Source organism: Culex pipiens, chromosome 1 (genome assembly GCF_016801865.2).
Source record: "Culex pipiens pallens isolate TS chromosome 1, TS_CPP_V2, whole genome shotgun sequence".
Lineage (NCBI taxonomy): Eukaryota > Metazoa > Arthropoda > Insecta > Diptera > Culicidae > Culex > Culex pipiens.
In genome coordinates, this window is record NC_068937.1 from 109556693 (window position 1) to 109568732 (window position 12040).

Genomic DNA, 12040 nt, shown 5'->3' on the forward strand with positions numbered 1-12040 from the left:
TCTTTGCAAAGAAACAAAAACTAAGAAGATACATATTTTCTCATTTATTTTCATTTTTTATAAATATGACTTTCTCCACTCGTGGTCACATGAAACTTCCTCCTGCTGCCTCAAGTCCATCATCGTTTAAGGTCTCGCGTATTTTGTAGTCTGGAAGACAATGTTGTATCTACCGCGACAGGATCTTCGATTGCCGATCTGCAACGGATCGTCCCGGGATAGGAAGTTGTTCCGTCGGTCGTATTGGAAAGTCGATCAGGAACGGACCAGACCGATGATGACGCTGCCGCCGCCATCACTCTTGTTTAGTTTGACCAAAGACACTACAAAGAAACTAGTTAGAAATTATTCAAGTAACTGTAACAAAAATTACCTTTTAGCCTTTTTTTCACACAAAACTTGATCGTCCACTTGAAATTTGATAAAATTAAAAAAATAAATATATTTTGTTTGGAATTGCTTTTGACAGATGACATTGTGAAGAATGCAAAACAGGAGATGGATTCTGCATTTTTGCACGAACACTCACATTGAGAATTGATCAAACGTCAAAATTACCTCTCACTACACACTGACCAAAAATCAAGAGTTCGTTTTCCCACATTTTCAAGCAAATTTTAGAGTTCAAGTCGAGCATTTTAGCTCGAGCCTCGATTCGATTTGGCTCGCGTTCAAGCCTTAATCGACTCGATGCTAGAGCCAAAATTCTCACTAGGTCAATGTTCAAGTACTAAACCAAAAAAGGGTTATGGTTGAACTGAAAAAATCGTATGTAAAAGTGATATAACGAATTAAGTGAATCGTAATTCTTGGTAAGGGTGATTTTATTGCAAAAAATAAAATAATTTGTCAAGACAACATTTACGATGGATCAACTATGGTTCCCTTGGAACGAGGTTTCAAGTAAAATACTTTATGTCAAGATCGGCCGTGGAATCAATTTTTCAAAATGGATTTAAAATCTAATTTAAACCTGTTGTGGTCATACAAAGTGCCATTGTGCTGACAAAAAAAAATATTTTCGTTGTAAACAATAATATCACTAATTTTAGTTCAATTTTAGGATTCAAATTAGATCCTATGTTTTGTTACATGAATAATTGTGGTGAGGGAGAAGGGATGTCCAATGTGTTAAAAAAATGACATCCTTTTCCCTCTCCAATCGAGAAATTAAAAGTGAGAGTGTGTGCAACATGGAGTTAAACTTTCTATGAAGATGTTGTGAAGGTTACCATGACTCTTTGAAAAGTTTAACTCCATGTTGCACGCACACACTCTCACTTTTAATTTCTCGATAGAGTTATCTACGTGCGCAGGTAGGTGACAGGTGACTCACCACACATAACCTATCGGACGCCTAGAAATGAGCAGAAACTTGCAACAGAGACCACAAAAAGACCCGGGGGTCGTTCAAGTGGATTGCTTTGCTGTTTTACGTGCGCAAGTATTGCGTATACGTACATGAAAAAGATTGAGGTTAAATTTTGTACCGGCCAGCAAAACAAATGGTGTGCCCTATTGTAAACCATAAATGTGAGGAAGGCACCAACCACCTATAGGTGGATTAAGTAACGTTTTTTTTTTATATTTCGTGACGGAGGGGCGATACGACCACTTTCATTTTTGAACATGCGAAAAAGAAGTGTTTTTCAATCATTTGCAGCCAGAAACGGTTAGGAGATAGAAATTTGGTGAAAAGGGGACTTTTATGTAAAATTGGACGCCCGATTAAATGGCGTACTCAGAATTCCGAAAAACGTATTTTTGATTGAAAAAAACACTTTAAAAGTTTTAAAAACTCTTCCATTTTTCCGTTACTCAATTGTAATTTTTTTTGGAACATGTCCATTTTAAGGGAAATTTAATGTACTTTTCGAATCTAAATAAACCTAGAAGGGTCGTTTTTTCATTTAGCACAAAAATTTTCATTTTAAAATTTCGTGTTTTGCATAGAATCGCTAACTCTTTAAGCTTGTTTGGAAACCGTTCAAATTTGACAGAACCGGTTAAAAATCTACTAGTGGAAGTACTTGTTTCGCTAGAGTCAGCGATATTTTTCGCTGGTTCAGGAAGATCTGCCGGATTCCAAAATCAACCAGGACATTTTTCTGCTGGTTTCGAGAGACTGTGCGCTGGACCAGCGTATTTAAAAACTTTTTTAATCGAACGCGTGCCAACCGAGCAGTAGTGCTATGGGCTGGACTTATTAGTATATTTTTACTGTTTATACGATAACGCGAGTAAATTCAAAAATAGTAAATAAAATACGCTTAACTCTTCATAAAATGGATAGTTTGATGAGTTAATACTAAAACTGCCAGTTGGAATAAATTATTACGATCAACAAATTTGAACGAAAAGAAAAGAGGACACCGCGTAAACGATTGTGATGAAATTAAAACAATAACTTAAACGAACTAAACCGGCGGCGTGCCTTCCGATCAACGATGATAAAAGAAGGACTTATGAAAAATAAAATATTAAATAATAGTTTTGCATCATTTCCGGCATTGTTCTGTGAAATGATTTTTGTTCTATTGACCAAAACCCCAAATAGGAGGGCCGAGGTACCCCAACGGAATCCGGAATATCTCCGGTAAAAGTGGACCATATTTTTCCTCCATCTGACAGTTAAAAATATAGACAAATCTGGATCTTTTGCAACCAGGAGCATCCAAATTGGTCAGTTCTACCAAAAGTTATGAGATCTCTAAGAAAAAAAAAAAAAAAAAAAAAAAGGGGTCAAATGACTACCCAAGCGTTTGAGTGTTAATGTCAACGTGTCTTTCGATAAACGATTCTAAAGAAATGTCTTTTGCACCATGAAAATGTAATATATTATTTGAAAAACTTATGCACAATTTACCGGACGCCGTGCCTTCTGATCAATGATGATATAGGAAGGGCTTTTAAAATCACAAAACAATTAATGTAATCTTAATTAAAGCACACGAAACACGAATAATCCTGCAAGGCGTGCGCGCTCCTCCACCGTTCAAAATCAACTAAAAAATGACAAAACTCACAAAGCTATGCACCGCGCACGAAAAAGAGAAAAACCGATGATTACAATAAAACTGCCGGAAAAAATAAATAAAAAAAAAACAAACAAACAAACACGCCTGAAACGAAACCGACAAAAAAAAACACTTTTTCAATCGCGCGACTCTTTTCCAACTAACCAAACATACAAATAAGCAAAAAACACACAAAAACTTTGTTCATGTATTCCTTGTGTCAGAAGAAGTCAGTTAGCATCTTCAGTTTATCCATACAATTGTGCGAGCTGGTCATACAAAATGGACACACTCACTACACTACACTCGAAAATCATATCCTGAGAAGGGATTTTCTGATCGAATTCATTGTATCGTCAATGTTGTAGGTTATGATAAGAAAAATTCGTTTTCAAATTAAATTAAGTAATCAAACCATCTACTTTAACGAACCCCGGGTCTTTTGTGGTCTCGTTGCGAGGTTTAGCTCAAACCTAGGAGTTCAAAGGCTTGAATGGGGAAAGCATCCATACCTCTTTCTACTCCAAGGAACCTTCTAGCTTTCACCCCAGGGTTCGAACTGACGACCTTTGGATTGCGAGTCCAATAGCATCCAGTGATTCCACCGGGGCAGTCTTTAACCCTCTACAAGCCAACCCCGCCTCTAGACGGGCCATTTTCAACCAATTTTTGATCTTCAAAAAGCATTGGAAAGAAGAACTCCTAAAATTTTAGAAAATTTTAGGGTTGGAAGTTTGACTTGTTTTATGTGACTTTGCCAATGTTTTTAAAAATGTAATTTTTTCAGGGGTCAACTTTGGCTGTGTTTTATACTAACATTTCCTTTATTTTAAGTAAAAAGAAGTATGCAGTAATTTTTCTAGTGCCCCAGACTATGCCTCTACGCATTTATTTACAATTTAAATGATAATGGTTCCATTTTATAGCAGAAAATGTGAAAAACATGCAAAAAATTGAAAAAGTTACTGTAAAAACATGAAAAAATGAGATAGGCAAAATGTAATGATAGGAGGTGGTAGAGTAGGCCAAATACTACCAAAAACAAACATAAACTAAACAAGATAAATGCAAATTAAAATACTAAAAATGAAACAAGAAAAACATAAAACAAGAGAAGTAAAGTTTTTCGTAGAACAAAAGTTGCTCAAAATGACCTCCTGAACACGGGAAAAATAAAAATTTTCGAAAAAAAAATTTGGGCAGTAGAGGGTTAAGTCGCAGCATTCACGAACATGGATTCTCTCACATTGTCGTCACCAGTTGAATCAGCGGCCAAAAGTTGGAGAGAATTCAACACCTCCAAGCTTCAGCCAAGAAACCAGGAAAACAAACTAGTTGATCCATTTTCTACAAAACATCAATGACAGGTATCAATAGATTAATAAATATTTCTGCTGTTTTTGTGCGTAAATCAACAAGCTTTTAACAGAGGTTAAATTTTGCTTTCAGAAGCTAAGAAGAAATCTGCGACGTTTTTTTTTCTTGGATTTCATTCTTATCTGATCCATGTTTAAAGCTAGGAAAATTGTTGCTGATTTTGTTTCATTGAGTTACACCCGTAATCATAAAAAAACAAAGTCGTTATGTTTTATTTGTTGGATTTCCGTTGGGATTTATTTACTTTCTAAGATCTCCACACTTTTTTATAGTCAATTGAAAGAGAAAGTTTTTCATGAAAAGCATTCATGATTGGTGTATTGTTGGAAACTTTGTTTGAAAACAGCACTCAACTTCTATGAAATAAGCTAAACAAGCAGTTGAATGGAGGCGCATGGTGAATTAAAAAAAACTCCCGCTAGAGTTTGTTCTTTTTATGAATTTCACATAAAGTTCTAGGAATGCTGCTAGCAAAGTCACCCGAAGCTCTCAACTTGAGTGTTCGTCCCATAAACTCAAAAGTGCAGTGGGCGAAATCAAATCGACCTCGGAAGCCTACGATGCAATACATGACAACAAAGGTAATTGAATCATGAGGGTAATTTGATTTGCTCCCCCGTGCAAGCAGCATCAGCAGCAGTCGTGTTGTTTTTCTTATCAGTTCACCTCTATTAACATATTGTTGGGTTTTCCAGCAGTCTGGTGGGAAAGGAAGCTGCCACTTGGTAGAAGGGGGTCAGGACCTAGTCTAGATTGAAAGGTTCGTTTATATTGCTATTGCGATATAGGACAAGCAAGTCGTTTCGTACCCTAACTTGGTCGGTTTCAGAGTGAATTTGAGCGTGGGCTATTATACTGCAAGCGAGTCAGATCACGGATAAATACTGTAAAAAAATTTTAAATTAGAAGTCATGAATCTCTCATGGAATTATTGTTATTGTATATTATATCTTAAGATTGTTATTTAATTTTTAAATGATATTTTTTAAATTCTAAAATCTATCATCTGTTGCTTTCGGTGCAAGTAACACTTTCACACAAATGCTATAGCTTCTTTCTTGAACACCTGCCCCCACTCACTTTCTTGGAGTAACACAACGGTCTCGCTTGTCAAACTCGGTTGTTTTCATCCTGCCAGGTCAAGACGAAGAAGACATTTAGGTGCCACGTTCATCCGACAACCTCCTTCTGAGACTACCGCTTTTCTTCCTGTATTCAATATGAAGGTTTCTTTTAGCTGGATCTTTGAAGCTCTGCACTCAAGCGAGGAATGCTGAAATTCAAGATTGTCTCAGCTCGAACATTGAATGTCAAAATATTTAAGCTCATGATAGTTTATTACCCTTAACTTCCAACATCATTTTGCGTAAAAGAGGTCGGACGCCTAGAAATGAGCAGAAAACAAGACCCGGGGGTCTTTAAAGTGGATTGCCTTGCTTTTTTTTCCAACATCAGGACGCAACCTAATTTCAATCGCAGGGCCTTCTGGTCTAACGTATGTGTATGTTTTTCGTATTGAAACTCGTTTAAAAACTGGACATACATTTTGTCGTCGAACATCTTTCGTTTGGGTGTACGTACAGAGTATTGAAACACAGAACCACCTTACCTTTAACCTCAACAGGTATGTTTCCACTGAACGATATGTGTCAGCGAACGTCAGCAGCCAAGCAAGAGTTGAAAAGGGAAAAATTTAGTTGCCAGTACGACTCGTCTCGAAGACAACTTCCGTGAAAGCAAGATGATTGATATCATTATAGGCTGCCGTATCGGGTTGCGTCTTCTGCTCCCATGACTTTCAACGGCTACACTACCCGTGAAGCAAACAAACGGCTATAGTGCATGGTACGATAAACGGCATCCAACCGACCACGTGCACAACATGGAAATCTATTTCCGAGAGGATAAACACGTGCAAGGTAAACCTTAGCAGGACTGAACGATTGCTTACAGGTGGTTTTATTCTTTTTCTATTTATAATATTTCAATTTTGAATTGCGGTTGTCCTTCCATCGAATGACTTCAAATAAACAAGCACTGAAACCCCCCCCGCCCCCCTCCCACCAAAAAAAAAACATTGAAATTAACCACACATCAAGCAAAACAGATATCCACGACTGTAATTATTGAAACTGAAAACCAGCTGGGAACTCAACCCCGAAACCAAAGTCCGTGCCGCCGTACCGCGAGCTTTCCGGGAAAATTAAAACAGTTAAATCTGCAGGGATTTGCAAAGTTTTGCGCCCAATTTATTGAGCTCATCTACCCTCGTCGAGGGTGAACTCAATATACGTGACTGTTGTCAGCTCTTTTCATTGGTTTTGAAGATTTGAAGTTTTTGGGTTTACTTTGGAGGGCTGGTTTCAAGTATTGGAGACGGGAGTTTTGATGTGATTAAAGTGGATTTGAAAATAACTGCTCATTTGCTTCACAGAAAAAAAGTGTAAATATACTCAACACGGAAATAAAGAGAAAAAAAATGAAAAATTCGATCGAATCTTCTGTATCACACGTAAAATTATGTTTTTACGTATGATTTGTTGTAAATTTACGTTAAATCGAATTTGAATTTAAATAATTAATGACGTGCAAAAGTGTTACATCATTAAAGATGTAACACTTTTGCGTTGACACCTTTTTTAAATTTCAACAAAATAAAAAAAAACCGATTTAATCCCACCTGGGGTGAGATAGAGCCTTTCTTACTAAAGAATATAACAATGGTAGAACTTTTTTTCAATTCATAACATCGACTTTGTTTATTTATAACGCCAGCACAAAAGAAAGTCTTTTGATGAAAGCAATGTATTATAAATGATATGATTTCCAAAAGAAATAAAAAACGCAATTTTCACCAAAAGAATATTTTCAATCGTACAATATGTTTGAAAGTTTGTAATCAAACAAGCGTTTATGACAAACGCGATCATAGCAAGCTTCCCATGCGCCATAACAATCGCACCACTGCACACTCAATCGCGAGAACCTTAGGTAGAAAGCCATTGGCGTCGCCAGCATTGAAAACTTTGAAAACGATATAAACGATGAAAAGCTTAGAAAGCTCCTATTGGAACAATGAACCCTGTTAAATAAACTTACGAAAATGAAGTCTACATTTAAGCGATTTTAGGAGCGCACGGGAAACAAATTGATTGTGGCCGAATGAATGTCCTATGTCACAAAAGTTTTTGCATAAACATTGGACAGTTATGCAAAAACGGACAGGGCAAAAGAAACCGAAAAGCTACGATATCTTACATGTTGAAGGAAACATCGGTAGACAAGCTACTACAAAACGAGTATAAGTCGAGCCACAAAATATTTGCGCCAGTGTTTGAAGCTCAACTTGACAACTTGGCGACGAAGCGTCGAAGCGTCGAAAATCGATGCAGTGTGATTTTTGACGATTTTTCCGATGAAAATTCATGGTGAATCGACATAGTTACGAAGATGGAAATGACGTCCAGCCTTAAAGTAAAACCTATACCTTTCTTTACTAAGAAAGGCAAAATGTAAATCGTTCTAAAAAATTATCGGGATTGCCGATAGATGTCGAATTTGTTTCAGATGCTCACTCATGGTCTGTACTGTGAATGTAGGAAGAAATTTCGAATAAAATCAGAAATGAAAAATGTTGGCGAAGGTAACCAGGTGGGCTTTTACCTTTTTTAGGGATTTTTTTCTTATGGTAGGTTAATCAAACGGCTCTAACTCCAGAACCGTCTTATGAATCTGGATGAAAATTTTGGGAGGTTGTAGAGCTCGAAAAATGTAATTTTTGAGATAAATAAAAGATATGAAAATGAAAAAATTTGACCATATTTTCATTTGAAAACTGTGTATTTTGTTGAAAAGTCTGGCCGCATCCGAAAACAGATGGATATTTCGAAATTTGCGCGGCAACTCGCCCAGGTTCAGCACACTAGCTTTCATCTGCATTTAGAAGAATCGAAATCGGATATATGGGAGCTGAGAACGGCGCGACACAAAATTTTGCAAAATTTTACCACATACGAACATCACTCGACCTCCACGGAATTTATTTTCTCAAAATTCGAGGATTGGAGATAGACGAGTTCTGTCAAAGTGAATCGATAGAGCGTCGAAAATCGATGCAGTGTGATTTTTTGACGATTTTTCCGATTAAAATTCATGCTGAATCGACATAATTACGAAGATGGAAATGACGTCCAGCCTTAATGTAAAACCTTTACCTTTCTTTAGTAAGAAAGGCAAAAACGGAAAAATATACAAAATGTTATGAAATAAGTCATGGTTTTGATATTTTAAAGAGATAAAAGTAATTTTTAATGCATTTGAAATTTGTCCAATTGTTTTGCAATTATTTGTTCCAAAAATTATTTATGTGAGAAAAAAAAATTGGAGTAGAGTAAGTAAATTTTTTTTTCCACCTGAATTTTCTAAGCAATTAAACACAAGTTTTTTTTTAAATATATGAAGAAGCTTAACTTGCAAAATAAATTAAAAGAACGTTACTTAATCCACCTTTAGGTGGATGGTGCCTTCCTCACATTCATAAAGAAAATACATTTAGTAAAAAGAGCAACATTCCCCCTTAACATGTTTAACAAATCAACTTTATTATTCATTTCATTTGATAGGGTTCTGATAAAAAACCTATCCAACGATAGTTCGCATGGAAGATTCAGACAATACTTCTATCACATTATCTGAAATCCGGCCTTCAAAAAGTGTATAAATAACACTTAAGTGCTAATAACTTTTGATAGGGTTGTCAGATCTTCAATGTTTTGGGCTCATTGGAAAGGTTTTTAATACCTTTCTGAAAATGTATAGCATGATAGGTTTTCTTGCAAAAACCACCCTTTATACAATCTTCCGGACATACGACAAAATCGTTTTTTTAGCATAACTTTTGAAGTACTTAACTAAACATGCTGATTTTAAATAGAGACCTATGGGACCCCAAGACGGATCGAATGAGACTAATACGGTCAAAATCCGTTTATCCAGTCCGGAGATAATCGAGTGACATTTTTTTGTCCACCCACCTACACACATCCACACAGACATTTGCTCAGAACATGATTCTGTATGTATACGTGTATACGTGAAGGTGGGTCTACGAGGTCAAATTAATAAGTTCATTTTTCGAGTGATTTTATAGCCTTTCCTCAGTAAGGTGAGGAAGGCAAAACGTTTATCAAAAGTAAATAAATTAAATGAATAAATGAATGGAGAAGTCAAAGAAAATAGTAGTTTTAACAATTTGATAAAATTCTTAAAATTTGAGTGATTAAGAGTGTCGGAAAAGAGAAATACAAACATGTTTGTAACCATTCCGTAAAAAAAAGCTTGAACGCAATATTGTGGAATGCAAAAGCTTTTCCGGATAAATCTAGAGCTTTGGCAGCAAAGCTCGTTGCAGGAATATTTCAAATTGTACGGAAAAACGATGATACTTGTGGATCTGAGATTGGCGTGGTGAAATTGTACGATAGAATAACTTTCACATATTTCAATATTATTTTTTAATAAACTTTGCATAACTCCTTCCCACCCAAAGCAAAATTGAAATTGTTTTGCCTTCCTAACTGTGATAAGGCGATAACCGGAATCTAAAGAAGAACTTTTTATACGTATTTTTCATCGAAAAAAACACTGAAAAAGTTTTAAAACTCTGCCATTTTCTGTTACTCGACTGTAAATTTTTTTGGAACATGTCATTTTAAGGGAAATTTAATGTACTTTTCGAATCTACATTGATCCAGAAGGGTCATTTTTTCATTTAGAACAAAATTTTTATTTAGAGTGTAAAAATGTTCTACAATGTTGTAGAGCAGACAGTTACAAAAATGTTGATATATAAACATAAGGGGTTTGCTTATAAACATCACGAGTTATCGCGGATTCATGATCAGGGACAAAAGTTACCCCTAAGGACAAAGTTTCACGCAAATCAAAGAACGGTCGGGGCAACTTTTCCCGATTTCTTGTGAGTTGGTAGAGAATTACCCATTTAGAACAAAATTTTTCATTTTAAAATTTCCTGTTTTTTTCTAACTTTGCAGGGTTTCTTTTAAGAGTATAACAATGTTTTACAAAGTTTTACAACAGACAATTACAAGAAATTTGATGTGAAAACATAAGGGGTTTGCTTGTAACCATCACGAGTTATCGCGATTTTACGAAAAAAGTACTTTTTTGCGTTTCTCTTTGTTTTCTCGTCCGTGTCTGTCGCGGGTGACGATGAACGGCCATGATCAACGATGACCAACTTTTTCAAAACTTTTTTTTCGTAAAATCGCGATAACTCGTGATGGTTACAAGCAAACCCCTTATGTTTTTACATCATTTTTTTTTGTAATTGTCTACTCTACAATTTTGTAGTGCATTGTAATACTCTTAAAAATAAACCTGCAAAGCTAGAAAAGAGACGGAATTTTAAAATGAAATTTTTTGTTCTAAATGAAAAAAAAACCTTTTTGGGTTAATGTAGATTAAGTAAAATATTTTTTCAAAATACTGGAAAATTTCAATGGACATAGAAGTCTTATCAACACAAAAGAATCTTAAATGCCTTTTTCTATTTCGATGATCATATTTAGCTTATTTGGGCTTGATTAAAAATATTTAGAAATTTTTTGAATTTAAAATGTTCAGAAACGCAAAAACTTTTGTTTCTCGCAAAAATAAAATTTTCATCAATACTCAGAAATTTCGTAAACTTATGGTTGTAAAACAACTGGACAGGTGTATAATGCATTTTAAAACACTTTTTTCATTCAAGTGTTGAAACCGTGGCCTGTAATTTAAATTTTTTACCTATTTTTATTTTTTTGTTTTAAAAATAAAAATATTTGAAAATCATCGATTTAGTTAAATTTTTGGTGGTTTTTAGCAATTTCTATATGACAAACTTGACTTCTATATGACAAACTTGATTTTTCAGTCTCAAACATATTTTACCGAAAAGCTCGTCAAAATTCCATTCTTTGACAAAACTTCAATTAGAAGTATGGAATTCCAGATACAAGCTTAAGTACATTGCTCATAATGGAAAAAGGATTTTTTTTTTCAGTGTAGTAAGTTGGATGGTAGTAACCTGGATAGTAAATTAATTAACATCAATAATAAAACGAGTGAAATACGAAAGCTTCTACATGCAAACTTATGGGAAATTAGCATAGCCCTCCGGTAAAATATTTTCGAGACCGAAAAATCAAGTCTGTCATATAGAAATTGGCAAAAACCACAAAAAAATGCCCAAAATCGTTGTTTTTTAAACACTGTTACAAGGATTGGACTTAGGACAATGCACTGCACAGTGTTAGGAATGGCAAAATTAAGTGGAATAAATTGTTAACTCCTTTATTTGACGTCCTAGCCAAATTTTGCCTTCCAAAGAGTTCTAGAGTTTTTTTTTGAATACGTCCTATAAACTTATGAAAGACAATAGCTTAAATGACCTCTTGAAAAAAAAAAAAACTCTAGAGTTGTACTTGATAAGATAAGCTATCTTTTCAAGTTATTGAGGGTGACGACCTTGTAGGTGTAGGGGAGAAAATTTTATGAAAGTTTCCCAAGCAGCACAATTGTTCGCCCAGAGATTTCCGAACTGGGTGTTGAACTCATTAACTATGTTTTCCGAACGTCCCCGAGAA

The 12040-nt window shown here is 35.2% G+C and overlaps 1 long non-coding RNA gene across 1 annotated transcript; it reads right to left on the reverse strand.

The window, feature by feature from the left end:
- LOC120425722 (uncharacterized) lies at nt 1-760 on the reverse strand. Its single transcript, XR_005606580.2, has 2 exons — nt 374-760; nt 1-323 (listed from the first exon to the last, which is right to left on the reverse strand). It is a non-coding gene; the product is annotated as an uncharacterized LOC120425722 (long non-coding RNA).
- Nucleotides 761-12040: the final 11280 nt, after the last annotated feature.